This window comes from Lissotriton vulgaris, chromosome 3_1, assembly GCF_964263255.1.
Source record: "Lissotriton vulgaris chromosome 3_1, aLisVul1.2, whole genome shotgun sequence".
NCBI classification, from domain to species: Eukaryota; Metazoa; Chordata; class Amphibia; order Caudata; family Salamandridae; genus Lissotriton; species Lissotriton vulgaris.
This window is the reverse complement of record NC_141689.1, coordinates 1,527,938,336-1,527,957,440: the sequence shown is the minus strand read 5'-3', so window position 1 is coordinate 1,527,957,440 and position 19,105 is coordinate 1,527,938,336. Positions and strand designations below refer to the sequence as shown.

Genomic DNA, 19,105 nt, shown 5'->3' with positions numbered 1-19,105 from the left:
CCTGTCTCTTCCATCTCCGGAGCACCCCCTCCTCACCTCCCTTGAACCCCAGCCTGGGGGAATTCATTGCTCTGCACTTCCCCGCCCCCTGCAGCAGGGACTGAAGGCACATACATCCTACACTGTGTGCCCCAGCCCCCCTCACTGCCTCTCGCTACTCGATGGTGATACCTGGAGCGGCAGATAGGCTAGACATTTTATTGACATCGTTTTATAAAGCGCCCACCAGCCTCATGGCTTAAAGCACACAAACAAGACTCTTTACAGAGCTGTGGACAACTGTCCCACGCTTCATACTGCAAGCGCCCTCAGCGGCGCCCTCTCCGTGCCTCCTCTCCCCCATCTGTCTTCCGTCAGCCTCTCTACTACTCTCTACTACTCTACTCTCTACTCATTCTCTACTACTCACTCTCTACTACTCACTCTCTTCTACTCTACTACTCACTCTCTACTGCTCACTCTCTACTACTCACTCTTCTACTCTCTACTACTCACTCTTCTACTCTCTACTACTCACTCTGTACTACTCACTCTCTACTTCTCACTCTCTAAGACTCTCTACTACTAATTCTCTACTACTCTCTACTACTCATTCTCTGCTACTCTCTACTCGCTCTCTACTACTCACTCTACTACTCACTCCACTACTCACTCTGTACTACTCACTCTGTACTACTCACTCTGTACTACTCACTCTCTACTACTCACTCTCTACTACTCACTCTCTACTACTCACTCTCTACTACTCACTCTCTACTACTCACTTACTTCTCACTCTCTACTCACTCTACTCACTCTCTACTACCCACTCTCTACTACTCTCTATTCTCTACTACTCACTCTCTACTACTCTCTCTCTACTACTCTACTCTCTACTCATTCTCTACTACTCACTCTACTACTCTCTCTACTACTCACTCTCTACTCTCTCTACTACTAACTCTCTACTACTCACTCTCTACTAGTCACTCTCCTACTCTCTACTACTCACTCTCCTACTCTCTACTACTCATTCTCTACTACTCACTCCTACTCACTCTCTACTACTCACTCTCTTAACCCCCTCCTCAAAAATGCTGAAAAAACCTACTGCGCCAACTCGAGAGCTGTTAGATGTAGTTAGCCAGGGCACAAGTCCTAAAAAAAAAAGTGGGGGGATGCTGACGTCACGACAGGAAGTGACGTCACGAAAGGTGGCTTGCACCATCAGACTCATTGCCTCACCTCGCTCACCTGCATCAGAGAAGCCAGGGCGTGAGCAGCGTTCAGAATGAGCTCTGATCTCGCCCCAGAGAGGCCAAAGAGTGAATGTGTGGCTCCATTTGCTCCAGTTATCGAGGTCCCGGTAAAATAAGTGGGGGGACACCATCCACCCGCGTGGTACCCCGACTCGAGCCATGTTAGGTTAGCTGAGGTGTCATACAATTTCATTAATTTGCTTATTCACTATAATCTGTGCTTTAGTAACCAAATGTAGACTGTATAAATAGAGGCCCTTCTAAGTTTGGCATTGGTGGCCCTATTTATTTATCTATACTACTATTATAAAGAGAGAACAGAAACCTTTTGGCAAGGTAAACTCAGGAACCACAGCGCCAATCCACACACCCAATACATTGTTGTAATCCTCAGGGTGTGTAGATGGACGTAGGCTGCATAAAATTAAAAAAAACGTAAATTAAAAAATTAAACTTTCAAAACAAAGTAGTCCCCTAAAAGTAGCGCCGGCCGCGACGTAGCACTGGCCTTGACCTAGCGATGTTCGCAACGTGCGTGATGACGAGAGGCGGGGAGGAGCGGTAACGAGCAGCGAGGAGTGGCGGTGAGGTCTGGAGTGCGGGGAAGAGCGGTGGCTCAGGTAAGGCAAAGGCGAGGCGGGAGGCGGGAGGGAGGTGCGAGGCGGTCTGGGCAATGTCGGGGTTGTATTTAAATGCTGAACTAATATAAAAGCGATGTGTGCCAATGAAAATGCGAAATCACGGCAAGCCACACCAAGTGCCATGTTAACGACAATGATCCTAGAAATGATGGACAAGAGACCCAAAACTCACACACCGTGAAAAGTGTAAGCAGAAGGATGCACGTAATCTGGGCGGGCACATATCTGATGGACGCTTAGAAAACGGTCTGCTAGAATGTGCGAGTTACATTTAGATAAATGCACTTTTATAGAAGCCCTTAGAGGAATACATGGCTGTCTTCAGGCAGATATTAATGTTGACTCAATAATTTCCCTTTTATTCAAACTATTTTGACCCTATATATCTATAAATGCTGCCCCCAGCCCCCTTCTGCCCCAGGCAACGCTGGGGCGGGCTGCTAGTTTTGTTATGTAGTTCACTAGTACCAGGAGCCCTTTAGGTGTTTTACATTCAACTGTAACAATAGACTTAACAGTTCAATATCAAAAGGCAATAACACAGTACTTGAAAAATTACCAGCTTTGTTCTCGCACGTCTGCCCTGCTGTCCTGTGGACGGAGAGCTTGCGTCTCTGACCCCCCTGCTCCTACCCCCTACCATGGCGGACACCCAGCTGTTTTTGGCCGCACTCGCCGGGATCTACCTGGGTGCCTCCGGGACGCTGCACCTACAGGTCCCGGTGAGAGGCACATATGAGAATTGGATCCGCACGAGGCCATTAATCGAAGGGGCATGGAGTGTGTAGACCGTTGTAAGAAGAGGAAAGGGAGGCTGAAAGGGTAAAGTATTCTGTTTTCCAGTTGGTGGAAGTCACGCTTAATGTAGCAAATCTGTACATAATCTCACCAAGAGGAGCATGTTTTAGGGCAGTTTTTTTTCCACATTCCATTGAAATATTTACTATTTTCACCAATTTCTGTTTTCTTGTGTTTACCACCAGTACAATTGTGGTATTTGGACCCCTTTTGTTGGGGATCTATAAAAACCTATCTCTCAGTTGTATCTTATGTTTGTGTGAGATTCGTAGAGAGTATGTTCAATCGGTCAGTTTATAAGTGATTATGAGTGTATACCCTGCTGATTGTGAACAATTGTGATGTCTCCGCAATCTTTACCAAGCACTTGGGAATAAATGGCCTGAATTTGCTGCTGTTTTTGTACAGTGGTCTCGGAGATGTAATATCTTGGTATCTCGTTGATTGCCGCACAGGTCAGGCCAGTTTTCAATGGCCTTTGTGATTAAAAGGTAAATAAATGCTTGTAGCAGGCAGGGCTGCTGTCCTTGAAAAAACTGGAACTTCGTACTGCTCCAAGCTCACGGACCTGCCAAGTTCTTTCATTTATAGCGCAGCGGTCTGGTTGCCAAAGGCTTATTGGGGACAACTCTGCCCATTGCTTCCATTGGCTTTTTGTTGCTTTCTGTTCTGTGCTTTTATTTGTTTTAGTCCGTCCAACTGGTCTTCCACCTCCCTTGAAGAATTCGTCCTCTACTTTAATTGTATTAGAGAGAGAGAGGGGTCCTACACCCGGACTCGGCTCAGGGCGAGCCTTGGAGAGTCTGGGCTGCACCTTGATGGTTTGTCACATACCTTGATTCACTTAAGAGCGGCCGTAAGATGTCCCGAGTTTGAGATCAGCTTCTAGGCGCTTACTTTCCGATCCTTTATACCTGCTTCGCTGGCCGAGACTAGAGCAAGCCTTCCCAAGTTACCAAACCCTCGCCTGCCCCGAGGGAGCCATAACCATCTCGCTCTCTCTCTCTCTTCTCCAGAGCCCTTATAGTTGCCCCGGAGGAATTCAAGTTCAATGTTGTACCAGCAGACCTGGAAATGCTGATTAGCATATGAGCCCCCAGAATCCTCTGCGCACAATGTATCCTTTGTATGGGGCTTTCAGGTAATAGAGTACAGTACAGTACAGAGTGTTCCAGCTCGCAGTCAGAAGTATTAGTGTCTGTCTCTGGGTGATGTGTGTAGGTGGCTTTTGCTCTCTCTAGGTGTCCTGAGTTTCATCTCCCGAGGGTACCTTGAATGACCTTAGTTTCTTTAGCTTTGCGCAGTGGCAGTATCGTAGCCAATGAGGTCTAACCGAGGCGCGATTATTGCTTATTGAAAACTTTACCCAATACCCCGCTGTGGCGACTTGAAATATAGTCGACATTGCAATTTTTGACAGACTCCACGGAGGCTGATATTACTGGTCTAAGACAGAGAACACCTAAAGAAATCAGTCAAAGTTTCTTTAGAGTTTACAGATATTATGGTAATAGATTGTCTGCGTCTTTATGTTAGAAGTTATCATATGTATTTAAGTCCAGATTCTACAAATTAATACTTTGTACTGTAATGTGTTACGCCTAGTTGCTAGAACAGAGTTTGTGGCTTGCCGCCTCCTCCCTGTGCATTTCCTTACCTCTCTTTCTGGTAGGTTGGTTTTCGGGGCTATGTTGCAGATGTTTCCTTTTCTGGGTAACTATTGGCTGGTGGCCCGAGTAAATCGACCTCCTGAGGTAGACTCACTAACTCTGGCCATCATGTCCTTTTAAATGCTGTTTTTACTGTAGACGACCAGCTCGACTTCTGGGGATGGTCTGTGTGTGGGTGTTTTGTGTGGTGCGGGTTGCCCTTCTCAATTTCCAAAATCGTCAGCAGCAGGTAGTGAGGTTGTGGAATTGCCTTCTCCTTTTCCCTTGTTCAGCTCGTGGCTGAGTTCGGCAGAGTTGTTGTATTCACGGCTCACTTCGTGCACTCTTTGCATGTGGCTGCGCCCCGTTTTTTTTGTTTTGTTTTTTCCAGCCCAGGCTGGGGTGTGAACCGGTCAGTGTGGATGAGTCTGGAGACCTGCACTCTCTCCTGTGATCCCCTGAAGGTGTACTGTGGAGCCCCCCGTGGGTCTTTTCAGGCTTTGAACGAAAGCTTTAATGGGCTAAATGCAACGACCCCTGTGGTTTTGAGGGGGCCAAGCATGAATTGCGAGGTATTGCTTTTTGGTAGTTTTAGTTTCAGTGCCGGTGTAATGCAGGAGGACTCCCGTGAAGCAACACGCAAACTGAGTTGCATTAAATCGAATTTTCACTTTAATCAGTTGAACTGTTTGCTTTTTCGCGATCTGCTCGGGTGGAAAACACGATGGCTGTTTTTTTGACACAAGAATAATTTTGCCTCTGACTCAGCAAAAAGGGTGTAGGCATGCTTTTGGACGTGGTAAGTTACTGACCAGTCCCCGTTGTAGGTTAGGATGCTGAAAGTATGCACTTTTTCGAAGTCCGCTCTCTTAGCAGTTGCCTGTACTTGTGGTGAATGGTGACTCCAACTGATAAGTTATGGGCAGTTGATTTCAACCTGTGGAGCAGATGTTGTACTCTTGAGGGATCGTGTTTGCTTTGGTAGCTCTAGTAAGTTGCAATAGATCGGATTGTTTGCAGATTGTACCACATCATGGGAGTCCGGTCAAGTTGGGCTGGGCATTAGTTTTGTTTCCGGTCCAATTAATTAAGAGGCATGGAGGCCGAGAAAGAAAGGCTTTTGGAGTGAATTCCTGCTGCTTTTCCATATTCAGATCGTCTCTACCCACAACACAAAATAAATCAAGTACCAGTGTGTATGCATTCCCAAGGACATTGCTTGTGGAGAGGCTCTTGAGTGACAACCTAAAGAGGAAGAAGCCTGGTGCCTTGAGGGGGACAGAAGCCTCTAGACACAGAGGATGCGATGGTTTGGACTCATGGCCTGATATGATACAGGATATTCAGGGAACTTTGGGGTGGAGATCACAGACTAGGGGAATAATAGGTGACTAACACACTCAGGCACCCAAAGTAGAGAAATACATAGGTCTGAAGATCAGGTGAGGAGACCTGTGAGTTACAGTGGAATATGTGTCTCTAGTGGTGCGCCTCTGGCCAATGCTACTGGCCCCATGAGTTTCGAAAGCTTAATTTATCAGAGATTTGTCCCAAAATTGCTCCCGATACAAAGCAACGTTTCATAATAGGTCAATATCCCCAAATGTGGTCCACTTTTGCTTCCGGTGCCAGGGCCTAATTGTGCTCCCAGTCCGACCCTGGCGCACAGGCATGTGGTGTCTCTTGGACACTTCTGTAATATGACCACAGGAATCCATTCCATGCCCTGCCTTCGTGCTCTCGCAGAGATATTTAGTGAAACATACTTTTTGCAGGTTGGCAGTTCATGTGCTGTGACTGTGCCTGAAATGAAATGAAGGTGTAAGCAGTAGTCCCAAAATATTGTAAGGTTGAGTGATCGTTAACAGTTTGCCAAGCTAGTCCGCAGAATGTGTGTTTACATATTTTTTTGTTGTGTGACAGATGGTGCAAACGATAGCTGTCCCCGAGAATACTTTGCGTATAATATGTATTGACTGCTATTACTTACCTAATCTACGTGCTGTTATTTGCACACGTTTTACTTTGGAGTTTTATTACCTTAGCAGCACCACTACCACCCGTATGCAGCAGAAAACTGGCAATTGTAGAACTGGTCATTGTACCCTGGAATTTTCTCTCTTCCTTATTTATCTGCTTTTTTCTGTATACTTGAATTCCATTCGAAAGTTAGATCCTTAATGCTTCAGTCTTTAAAACATATTGATTTCAAACATCTCCTATGTTAGATGAAGATTAGTGAAATGAAACTGTTGTATTGCAGCGTCAATAATTTCCAATTTGTGGCGATAGCGCCACCATGTGGCTGGTACTGGAATTTTACTAAATGGTTTATTGCTGAACACTTTGCGTGCCACAAACCCTTATTGTCCCCTTTCAGAACAATCCAACGCTTTGTATTATATTGCAACATTTATCTAGCACTCACCTCCCCCTACATGGAACGTTGAAGCACTTCCCTTCTTGGGTAGCATGTCAGGTGTGTGTGTGTAGGGAGACCAACTGGCATGGGGGCAAATTCAGGACGGCGAGTGTAAAAATTCAGGACGAGGGGTCAAAATTCAGGACAAAAATAATTTGCAACAAAAGGTACGTTTTACAGACACATCAGAGGAGGTCGCGCAACCGTATATAGGTAAGTTGACAACCAACATAAGTACAAGTCAGTTTCAGTTTCATCAACTTTTATTCGATTATCAATTTGAATAATCATAAAAAGTACATTTTGAAAAGTTTTAAGCACAAAAGTTGAAAATAGTAAGATCACAAAGAAATTAAGTCACAGTAGAAAAAAGCATTTAAAACAGTGGAATAGTTTTTACAGTTTGTAATAATACTGATTTAGCTAGAGATGTTGCGGCGTGTTGTTATAACTGCTTTGAGAAAAGTCGCTATTAGTTTGGCTTCATATGGGGATTTTAGGGATTGCAAGTAAGAAAGTGCTGGGTAGGATTGTCTGAGTCCACTGGATCGGAGAATAGGGATGATCCATGTTTTCCTTGCTGGTTTGTAATATTTGCAAAAAAGGACAACATGAATCGTGAATTGTGAGGAGACTCCGTCACAGGGGCATCTCATCAAGTTACGGGACCAGTTCTGCATTTCCGGGAATGAAACCAAACGGTAGAAAACATCGAAGCGTAATCTTGTAAGTAAAAAATTTTCGTGGTTGGATAAAAAATATGTCAGGTAGGGCTGAATAACTTTTCCTGGCTGCAGTAGACAGATTTTTTCGTTTTGTGGTTTGGTAATCTCTGCCTGGTTTCGGAGGTCTCTCAGATGACCCATACACATTTGCTTTAGTTGTTTCCTGGAAATATCTTCGACTGAAGGAGGTTCGTCAAAGTAGTGTTCACGGTCCAGGTCTTTGAAGAAATTATGTATATAATTTAGCCACGGGATTTTCCGCCAGTTTGTCAAGCCTAAACAGTCCGTAATAAGGGAGCGAGTTAGATGACTTTCAGGATTACACCATATTCGATGCCACAGTAAGATGGGCTGGCATCGGATGGTGTCGATGATATATTCCATGCCAAGCTCCCGGTGCGAGGCTAATATCGGGGAACTTTGGGGGAGGGCTAGGATGTATTTTATAAAGGCATTTTCAGTGACCTGAAGCTGGTCAATACGTCCATGTCCCCAGATTCCAGCTCCGTAAGTGGCCACACTATGGCATTTTGCATAGTATATGGTTAAAAGTTCGGGTGGGGCTGGTTTTCCCAATTTCCTCGAGAAAGAGGTTAGTGCTGAGGTTGCACGGCGGAAATGAAGGTTTCTAGCTTCAACTGCCTTGTGCCAGTTCATTGCGTCATCCACTAGGATGCCCAGATATGGATACACCGGGGTTTTTTCTAGACTGTTGTTATTGACCAATATGGGTTTGGAAATTTTTGTCCTGGGGCCGATATTCATTGTAAACGTTTTCTTGATGTTAATTTTAAGGCCGAGTGAGTCCATGAATGTTGCGTATTTATTGAGCTGCAGCTGAAGTTGGTTTAAGGTCCGTGCTAGGATTACTGAATCGTCAGCGTACAGGAGGGTGGGTATCGGGCGATGGTTTATCTGGGGCAGATCCTGGCTCCCTTCCAGCATCGCCTGTTCAAGCCTGTTTGTATAGAGGTTGAACAGGAAGGGAGCCAGTACGCATCCCTGTCTTACTCCCTTCGTTATTTGGAAAGGTCGTGACAGTTCGCCGCTGGTACCAAATCGTACTCGACCTTCTGCGTTAGTATAGAGTTCTCTTAGGAAGGTTAATATCGGGGGATCCACACCAAGGTCGGCTAGTATTTGCCAAAGCTTCGCATGCTGGACGCAGTCGAATGCCGCGCTTAGATCTACGTAAACGAGGAAGATGTTACCTCCGTTGGCGCGAGCATATTTTCCAGCCAGGAGGACAAGGTTGAGGGCCTGCTCCACGGTCCCTAGCCCCTTCTGGAAACCGTATTGCAGGTCAGTTATGATGTTGTTCTCCCGGGCCCAAGAATGTAGTCGGTCCAGGAGTAATCGACCTGCAATCTTGCCCGTGGAGTCCAGAAGGGAGATTGGTCTGTAGCAAGCGGGATCGTTGCGGTCACCTTTTTTAAAGATGGGGAGTAGTATTGAGGTTGACCATGAATGAAAGAGACCGGTTGAAACTACTGCTGACATGACCCGTGTAATTATTTTTGACCAAGAGTCTACGTCATAGAGGAACAAGTCCATTGGAACCCCATCGGGGCCAGGGGCCTTACCAGTTTTTGAAGCCTTGATTGCTTTTATGATTTCATTAAGGGAGAAACGTAGGTTAATCGGGTAGATGTTGTTTTTCTCCGGTTGGGCTTCTTGTGTTGGGTTATTTGGTTCGGCGTCTGATGGTGTTCCAAAGATTTTTGAAAAATGGGAGACCCAATCATCCTCAGTTATTGCCACATCAAGATGATCAGGGTCAGTGCTGTTGGCCAAGAAAGGTGATCTTATGGTCTGCCAGAATGCAGTGCTATCTTTCCTTTGGGCACTGTCATGTAGACGTAGCCAAAGATCTCGTTTGATCTGTTTTTTGCGGTCTTGCCGAGCAGTGTTATAGTTTTTCCTCAGTTGGGAGAGTTCCTGGGGGTCTCTCGTGTGCTTGCGTAGAGCTTCTTTGAGGGATGTGAGTGCTTTCCGGCAGGCGGTGTCAAACCATCTCGTGGTGGGGGGCTTGGGCTTGTTTTTTAAGTTGACAAATAGCTCGTCCCTTATTGTTTCCTGGATACTTTGGAAGCAGGTGACAATTATTTCAGGTGGTGTCTCCAGGGACATGCATTTGGATAGCCAATAGTGTGTTTTTTCGAGGATCCTCTGTGTCATCTCCTCTGGGTCAATCTTTGCCCATTTGATTGTATACCCATTCAGTTTGTTCATGGACACCGAGTGTTGATCAAGGGAGCTAAGCTTTACGGGGTGTGCTCCTGCTTGTTTCATGTGGATTACCACGCTGAGCGGATAGTGGTCGCTTATTGGGTTTGACCCAATTTCGTAGTTAGTTAGTTGCCCTTTGAATGAGTTTGAGGCTATTATATAGTCAATGATTGTAGAGCAGCCTCGCCCGTGGAAGGTGGGTAAATAATCCTGCTGCGGATCAACTAGTTCGTTAACAAAATCCAGATCTAGGGAGAAAAGGATTTCATTGAGTTTGTTGCCGCATGGCGAATGGGCAAAGTGAGGGGTAGGATTCCCAAGTTCATTTTGGAGACCACAGTTCCCGTTTTTGTGTTTTGGGCACAATGGGGAATTAAAGTCGCCACCCCAAATAAGATGAGTTGGAGATTTGTTATTGTCATTTTGAAATGGGGTTAGAAATGCAGCTATTTCTTCTAGGTATGACCAGCATTCCAGAGTGCCTGAGTTATTGTAATAGTTTATGAGTATGTGATTATTTCCTTTAAATACTGTTGACTGCGTAATTTGTATGATTTGAAAAGTGGGTGACTCCTTTAATAGTTTCACTCTGAAAGGGAGGGTGTTAGCAATATAGGTCGTGAGCCCCCCCTTTGGTCTGCCCATGTTTCCAGGTACTGCTTGGGTAAAAAGAGTTTTATAACCCGCAAGATGCAATGGGATTGTACACCAGGTTTCTTGCAGACACAGAATCTGATGTTGCTTTGCTGTGTCGAGCCACGAAGTCGATGATATTTTTGAAGTCAGGCCTGCAATGTTCCAGTATGCGATGGAGAAGCTCAGGTTTGCGGGGTCCATCAAGGCGTGTGGTGGGGTTATCAAGTTATTAGCAGCCTGGGTTACTGATAGTTGTCGTGGTTTGACCCGAGGGGGTTCGACTGAAACTTTAGAAGCTACAGTTGGCTGGTGAAACAAGCCAAAGGTAGTCTCGTCTTCTAGTGAAAAGGTGGTATAGGTGCCTTTTTTTGGAATGTTTGAGGAAGCAATTAGCAGTTCCTGGGATGGGTTTTTGTGTTTGTCAGGAGGGGACTCTGGGAGTGCTAGATGTTGTATAAAGTTAGCTGGTTGTGGTGTGGTAACGGGTTTTGCGTGTCTAGGTTCCTCCCTGAGTGGTCAATCGACCATCTCTAGACAGTCAAAACGGTTTTGCGTTGAGAGGCCCTGCCAGCCTTCATAGGCTTGACAGGGTCTTTCTTGCCAGTATTGCCTCGGCCGTTCTCTCGGCCCATTTCTGCCTGCATGATCATATGTGTAGTCCATCTGATTCCATGGCTCTTGGTTCCATGGTTCTTTGGGGATCTGATGCCAAGACCAGGGCGGGGTATTGCGATGCTGTCTCGCTGGGGGATAGAAGAAAGAAAGATGCCGAGCATCGATCCCCCCCCTTTTTTTCCAGCGAGGGCCAGGCGCAAATGTAGTCCACTGCGGAGGGATCTCTGCATGTTACTATAATACAGTCTCCGCGGATTGATTTTATTGTTTTGCCTACCCAGGCTACCCTGCGGACTGTAGTGATCCCTCCAGAAAGATGGGATTCTAGTGGTCTGTTAATGCTTAACCACTGCATGACCTTATTTTTAAGTGACCATGCAGTTTCAGATGTGTCATCGGTTAATTCTGGTACGCCTGTGAGGACTATCGTGTAGGGGGTGGCTTCCGGGGGCAAGTGGGCAGGGCGTCTGGTTGCTGGTGTTTTTTTAGTGGTATTCTTGGGAGACGGCTGGGAGGCCACTGGTTTCAATGGGAGAGGTGCTGGCTTTTTTGCCGAATGAGCTTTGCTGGTGGTATTATTTGTCGCTGGTCCTGGGGTATCTACGATGACTGAGTCTGTGTTTTCTGTTTGTTGATTAGGTACAGCAGAGGTTTTGTTCCGCTGTGGTTGGGGCGTTGTGGATGGTAGGTTTTGATTTGCAGTGTTTTGTTTGTGACTTTTTTGAGCTAGAGTGGTTGGATTTGAATGTTTTGCTACTTTCTGTGGTTGCGCTTGGGATTGCTTTTTGGGTGGCTGCGGTGGATTTCGCTGACCCTTTATTTCTATGCTCGTGTTGGTGTCGAGGAGGGTTGCAGAAATTATAGTTAGCTGAGCTTCTAAGTTTCTAATACTAAGTTGAATGGGTTTCAGATATTGAAATAAGAGGTCTTTTGTTGTAGTCAGAACTTGCGAGGTGACTTTGCATGTTCTGCATAGGTTGTCGGAAGCCTCATTAGAGATTGCCAAGTGAGGTAGGTTGGTTACAGAGGGGAGTAGTGTGTTTTGTTGCGTTTTGGAGTTTGAGTGAGTTGTAATATGATCTGAACAGGGAGCCGTGTTTACTGCGTTTTCAGCAGTTAGTGTGTTTTGTTTTGGAATAGCTCCTTCCCTTTCGCCTTGATGGAGCAGGTTAACGTTTATCTGGGCGTCCTCCTGAGTTTGACAGATCGCCAGGTCAGGGGTTGCTTCCAAATCGTCCGAAGTTAGTGAGAGGTCAGACTCGGACTGTGTTACAGAAAGATTTACTATGGATGGCACTGTGTTTATGTCTGGTGCTGACAGAGTCACGGGAAGGGAACAGTTTTGTGAGTTGAGATGAATAGGAGAAGTGGCATTTGCTATGGCGCCTAAAGAGGATCGTTTTGCATTCGCATTCATGAGGTCTAGTGACACTCTCTTTTCCATCAGGGCAATACTCTGGTTTATGACCTCATGGGTCCGTGAGATGAATAGGTCGATGGGACCCGTTATTTGAGCTACCTCCTGTGCATGTTTAGATTTAGTCTTTGTGGTACTCCTGGTTTTTGGTGGCATGGTGTTGTCTGGCTGCGGTTTCAGTGATGAAAGGGAGATGGCCCGGTCCGGTCTCTACCGGGCACTAACGGGCAACAACGGGCCCGCCCTTGGCCCGGGCTTCGCCCGGGCTGCGACCCGCGCGCGTCCCGCGTTGCGTGAAGTAGTCTTTCTTTTATGGCTATGAGGTACAGAGGGGGCGTGGCACTGGGAGGGGGCGCGGCTCCCTCGGGAAGAGGACCAGCTGTTGGTGTTGCTTGCTGGTCCTCGCAGTCCCGGGGCCGTACCTCTCACCACCTCTGCGGCCTCGCTCTCGCGCTGCTCCTCACGTCGTCGGCTTGGTTCCAGGAAAGCGCAGGTAGGCAAGTGGTCTGCTCCTGCAGTTAAAGGCAAAAGTTCTGGGCAGCAAGGAAACCTCAATACGAGTGGCTCCCGCGAAGCGGGGGCCGCGAGATGTTATGGACGCTGTAGGGGGCGTGGCACTGGGAGGGGGCGCGGCTCCCTCGGGAAGAGGACCAGCTGTTGGTGTTGCTTGCTGGTCCTCGCAGTCCCGGGGCCGTACCTCTCACCTCCTCTGCGGCCTCGCTCTCGCGCTGCTCCTCACGTCGTCGGCTTGGTTCCAGGAAAGCGCAGGTAGGCAAGTGGTCTGCTCCTGCAGTAAAAGGCAAAAGTTCTGGGCAGCAAGGAAACCTCAATATGAGTGGCACCCGCGAAGCGGGGGCCGCGAGATGTTATGGACGCTGTAGGGGGCGTGGCACTGGGAGGGGGCGCGGCTCCCTCGGGAAGAGGACCAGCTGTTGGTGTTGCTTGCTGGTCCTCGCAGTCCCGGGGCCGTACCTCTCACCTCCTCTGCGGCCTCGCTCTCGCGCTGCTCCTCACGTCGTCGGCTTGGTTCCAGGAAAGCGCAGGTAGGCAAGTGGTCTGCTCCTGCAGTAAAAGGCAAAAGTTCTGGGCAGCAAGGAAACCTCAATACGAGTGGCTCCCGCGAAGCGGGGGCCGCAAGATGTTATAGACGCTGTAGGGGGCGTGGCACTGGGAGGGGGCGCGGCTCCCTCGGGAAGAGGACCAGCTGTTGGTGTTGCTTGCTACAAGTACAAGTCAAAATAAGTTTATATTAGTTTGAGACAATCATGCACTTCACTTTTTTTTGGTATGCGTGCAGTTTTGAGCAACTCTTCAGGTCTTTTTGTGTTATTTTATATGATCATAATCTATTTATATGGTTATCGCACTGTGTTGTTCAGTGTAATATTTTGTTTACAGTTCATGGTCCTGAGCAAGCATGTGTGGTGAGAGAAGTGGTCGGGAAGATTTGTTCGGATGGACTTTATTACTAGCATCTCATATCTGAGTGCCACTATGAGATATAAAGCAGCACGCATAGGATGTAGCTAAATGGGTCTTGCACTGCTTGACTAGAGTGCAATCCTCTGAGTGACCAGCTTTGTGTCCAATGGCACTGGATTCAAGCTAGCCTGGCTGATGAGGGGTGTTACCCCAAAACTGGTACCAGGATGCTTGATTCCGGTCCAGTGAGGACCGGGCTTGGCAGTTCAGTCTGGACTGTTCCCAAGAGGGACCGGGTCAAGGCTGATTTGTATATGGTTGGGTCTGAACTGGGGTGGCGAAGTGAGCTAAAGAATGATTAATGATGGATTCAACCCAGATCTGACACGTGTGAGTGTCTGAAAAGTTTCAGACTTCTGCCCATCATCTCTTTGTGTTTGCACTGTGAGATGTAAAGCAGCACACATAAGATGTAGCTAAATGGGTCCTGAACTGCTGGACTAGAGTGTAATCCTTCAAGTGGCCAGCTTTGTGTCAGATGAATATATTATACATATAATTTTAACAAAAGGGAAAGAACTTGGCTAACGTGAGACCTAATAAATTGTGCCAACGTCCATGGGCAAGTACATTTGCTATTAATGATGATGACATTGCACCCCAGTCTGAAATATGAAAATTGCACCAAGTCACTGAACTGCTGTTGTTCGCATATACAGAAGAAGAAAGCACAAGGATAGTACCACATCTCTCCTGCCCCGTGTGTTCCTATTTCCAGAGCACTGAAAGTATGCTTTGTCTTAAATTCAAACATTGTGCATGAGAAAATGAAAGCAGACTCTGGGGAAAAATGAAACACGCACATTCTCTTCGTAAAATGTTTAAACTAGCAGTTTATTTTCTTTTTTTCAGTTGTGCAGACTCCACTCAAACTGGCTGAGGGATCTGTAAAAGGAATATGGAAGGATAGGGGGAGCACCTGATGAATACTACAGCACACTACACAATAGATTTCACAATAGCAGGAGTACAGAGAAACAATTTGCGGAGCACCATATAAAGTGATGTCCTAACAGGAGTAAACATTTAGAAGGATCACATTAGCATAGAAATGGTAATCATTGTAGCATGTCCACATAGATGTGCAGAAGGTGTATGACATGAAAGCATGACAAGGGAATTGCCTGATCAATGCTAACCTTGAGATATTGAAATATCCACAGTTTAAAAAAATCCAGTCCAAAGAGATGCCAGCAAGATATACACTAGTAAATCGGAGCGTAAGCAAGAAGAGTGGACGAAAGCAGGGTAAGGGTAAAGGTAAGGGTAGAAGAGCAGCATAGTTATACCAAGAAGATGAGGATCACAGGTGGGGCAGAATAACATAAAGTGTCATGCCCCTTCACGTGTAGCTTGTTTTTATGTGTCAGCAGATGTACTGAGGTGATATGTACTTTTTAAGATATACATGATCGAACTAAAATTTCTATGATGATGATATGATGCAAACCCCTACGGTTTACGTCTCCACTGACTGTAGCTTGCAGGACACAAATGACCTCAAATGGTGCATGACACGTTTCTGCTGACTGCTGTAGTAAAATGATGAAGAAGAGCTACAGGACATCCATATGTACACTACCAAAGACAGTGCTTTAAGTGGGATGAAAAAACTGGAGGGTCTGTCAAAAGGGCTTGGCCGTTGTAACTAAGAGCGTGGTTTAAAAACACGTAAGCTATATAATCTGTGTTTAGCATATTTTGCCTCCCGACTGGTAAATTTGCTGCTTCTGTCAGTGCATCCAGATAAATAACACAATAAGTAACAATCCACCTAGAGCAAGCCACTTTTGGCTTTGTCAATGGTGGTTAGTTGCATAAGACAAATAAGCAACAACTTTGGCATCGTAAATAAAATTGAAAATGCTTCAGTTCTAAAATGATGAGACTGTGAAAGAACTGTAACCGGTCTCTTTGGAGTTACATCAAAGGCAGTGAAGGGTGGAACTGCAGCAGAGTTAAGATGATTTTTCCACCCTGAGGATTAGGGCAAAAATGGAGAGCCCAATAGGGAGCCAGCTCAGCACCTGCTTTTTTAGAACTACACCCGACGCTGAGCACATGCAGGACCCGGCCCACTTAAAGCCCTTACTTAATTAAGCATCCTGATTCATGAGGCACCGGCACACACAATATCACATCCCATCTGTGATTTATTTTGATGTTAGTTGCTAGGTGACATTGATATATGTATATTTACTGCAGCTAATATACTAGCACTTCCAAAGCCTGCATTTCCACAGTGAAAAGCGTAATAAGAAAAAAATCCTGTTTAATGCTAGGAATACCGCCAACAGGTCAATCCACCAAGGGATGCATGTCAAAGTTTTTTTTTTTTTTGTTATAAAGTCTTTGAATCACGCTTCGAAACATCTTTTTACAATGTAAAGAACCTGTTTTAAGAGTGAGGAAAGAGTTTCTTAATTGTGAAAGGTGTTTTGCAACTCCTTCCGAATTGTAAACATGAGATGGCATGAAAGAGCGATTCGCATCCTCTTTGTGAGTCGCAATGCAATGTAACAGTGGTTTGTGACCTCAGTTGTAGTTGAAAATCACACTCTGCACAGCTCAGCTTGGAACACCTTACAATATCATGGAAAATGAAGAACTATTTCACCTCAGGCAGCTTAGGTCAATTAACACCTATTTATTTCTCATCCAAGCAGCCTTTACATTCACAGATGAACCAGCCCGGCACCCTGGCTGCCCCTCCCTCTGAATCACTGCACCGGAGACCCCTGAGCTGAGCCATCTCAACTGCTGAACATTTGTCCTTTGGCCCCAAGGCTAAAATTACGGACAAATGCTGTCCATGGAAACTTCCTTCACTTACATCGAACACAACAGTAAATTCACGGACTGTCCATGAAAATTACGGACGGTTGGTCACCCTAGGTGTGTGGTTGGAAGCAGTGCTTTAAATGGGCCGGTGCTGTCCACTTCTGAGTATCAGCACTTTTGAGGTCAAGCCTGGGCGGCGCATGCGCTGCTCTCCAAGGCATGCTGTATTGAGATATGGCATTGAAGCGCCACCCATTTCCCCGCCCATCTTTTCAATTGGCTCCCCTTACTGTCCTTGCAAAATCATTGCTTTTTATTCGTGATTAGGCTAGTAGTCCTTCATGGTACCACCTTGTACCTGGCAAGCACGAGTTTGTGGCTAGGCAAGCACGAGTTTGTGGCTACCCTGAGGGTCGCGCATTCTTCATAATAGGGCGCACTTTCCCTGTGTGCACGGCGCAAACAGGGAAAGTTTACCCTGTCTGTAATAGGGCCCCAGGAGCTGTGGAATCCCAGTCTTAGTGCAGCAACTGTTTAAAATATTGATGGCCGCCACTGTAATCCAAGGAGCAGAGCTGTGTTCTGTACTCCCCTTGACATCGGTGTTCAGGGTGGAAAAAGTCTCTGACCTTAACCCACCTCCTCAAAAATGCTGAAAACTCCTACTGCACCAACTCGAGAGCTGTTAGATGTAGTTAGCTGAGGTGTGTCCTACAATTTAATTAAATAGCTTATTCACTAAAATCTGTGCTGGAGTATCCAAGTGTAGACTGTATAAATAGAGGCCCTTCTAAGTTTGGCATTGGTGGTCCTATTTTTTATTTTATTTATTAAGTTCACTAGTACCAGGAGCCCTTTAGGTGCTTTACATTCAACTGTAACCATAGACTTAACAGTTCAATATCAAAAGGCAATAACACAGTACTTGAAATATTACCAGCTTTGTTCTCGCACGTCTGCCTTGCTGTCCTGTGGATGGAGAGCTTGCGTCTCTGAGCCCCCTGGTCCTACTACCCCCTACCACGGCGAACACCTGGCTTCCCTGGCAAATGTTTTTGGCCGCACTAGCCGGGATCTTCCTGTGTGCCTCCGGAACGCTGTACGTACAGGTCCCTGGTGAGAAGCTCATATGAGAATTGGCTCCGCAAGAGGCCATTAATCGAAGGGGCATGGAGTGTGGAGACACTTGTAAGAAGAGGAAAGGGAGGCTGAAAGGGCAAAGTATTCCGTTGGCCAGTTGGTGGAAGTCACGCTTAATGTAGCAAATCTGTACATAATCACACTAAGAAATGCATGTTTTAGGGCAGTTAGTGTCACACTCCTTCGTGGAAGTGGAGGGAGCAGACGAAGAATGTTAGAAAAGGATAACGGTGTGGGGGCGAAAGAAGAGGCGGAACCCTGGAATGTAGAGGAGAGAACCGGGGAGCAAAAGACATGAGAAAGGCCAACTAGATTAAGAGGAACGAAAAGTAAAAACTAAGGGTGTGCAAAGTTTATTTTGTACGCAGCCTTTGCAAAACTCTATAGACATTTTTGCTTTTTTAATTATTTTATTTTACTTTACCACATTCCATTTAAATATTTACTTTTTTCACCAATTTATGTTATGTTTTCGTGTGTGTAGCACGAGTACACGTTCCGTGGTGTTTGGACTCCCTTTGTTGGGGAGTTGTAAAAACGAAAAATCAGTTGGATCTTATGTTTGTGTGAGATTAGTAGAGAGTATGTTCAATCGGTCAGTTTATAAGTGATTCAGTAGATTAGTATGAAGGTAAATTGCGTTTGATTTGAGGAGATAATTGTAGAGTTTTTGCTTTTCTGAGTCACTGTAGAAGTGCAGAGGTTTCTCCTCTATTGGGTGCTCGGTTACAGCAGATGTTCCTGATCTATGCGTAACAAATTCGGTGGGTGAGTGAGTATAATGAGTGTATACCCTGCTGATTGTGAAGATTTGTGATGTCTCCGCCATCTTTACCTGGCACTTGAGAATCAGTGACCTGAATTTGCTGCTCTTTGTACAGTGGTCCCCGAGATCTAGTATCTTGGCTGTTGATTGCCACCCAGGCCAGGCCAGTTATCAATGGCCTTTGTGATTAAAAGGAAAACAAGCAATGCTTGTAGCAGGCAGGGCTGCTGTCTTAGAAGAAACTGGAACTTCGTACTGCTCCAAGCTCACTGACCTGCCATGTCCTTTCATTTATAGCGCAGTGGTCTGGTTGCCAAAGGCTTATTGGAGACATGTCAGTAACTGATCTGAAAAGCAACTCTACCCATTGCTTCCATTGGCTTTTTGTTGCTTTCTATTCTGTGCTTTATTTGTTTTAGTCCGTCCAACGGGTCTTTCCCCCTACATGAATCATAGACCCCTACCTTCATTTTATTAGGGAGAGTGGTTCTACACCCGGACCCGGCTCAGGGCGAGCCTTGGACAGTCTCGGCTGCACCTTGATGGTTTGTCACATACCTTCATTC

The 19,105-nt window shown here is 46.1% G+C and overlaps 1 protein-coding gene and 1 non-coding gene across 2 annotated transcripts in view; both read left to right on the top strand.

Annotated features, from left to right (window-relative positions):
* The window catches only part of HADH (hydroxyacyl-CoA dehydrogenase), a 307,472-nt gene that overhangs the window by 155,270 nt on the left and 133,097 nt on the right, over positions 1–19,105 (top strand). The window lies entirely within an intron of this gene.
* LOC147728130 (U4 spliceosomal RNA) lies at positions 3,970–4,109 on the top strand. The gene has a single exon (XR_015309746.1). It is a non-coding gene; the product is annotated as a U4 spliceosomal RNA (small nuclear RNA).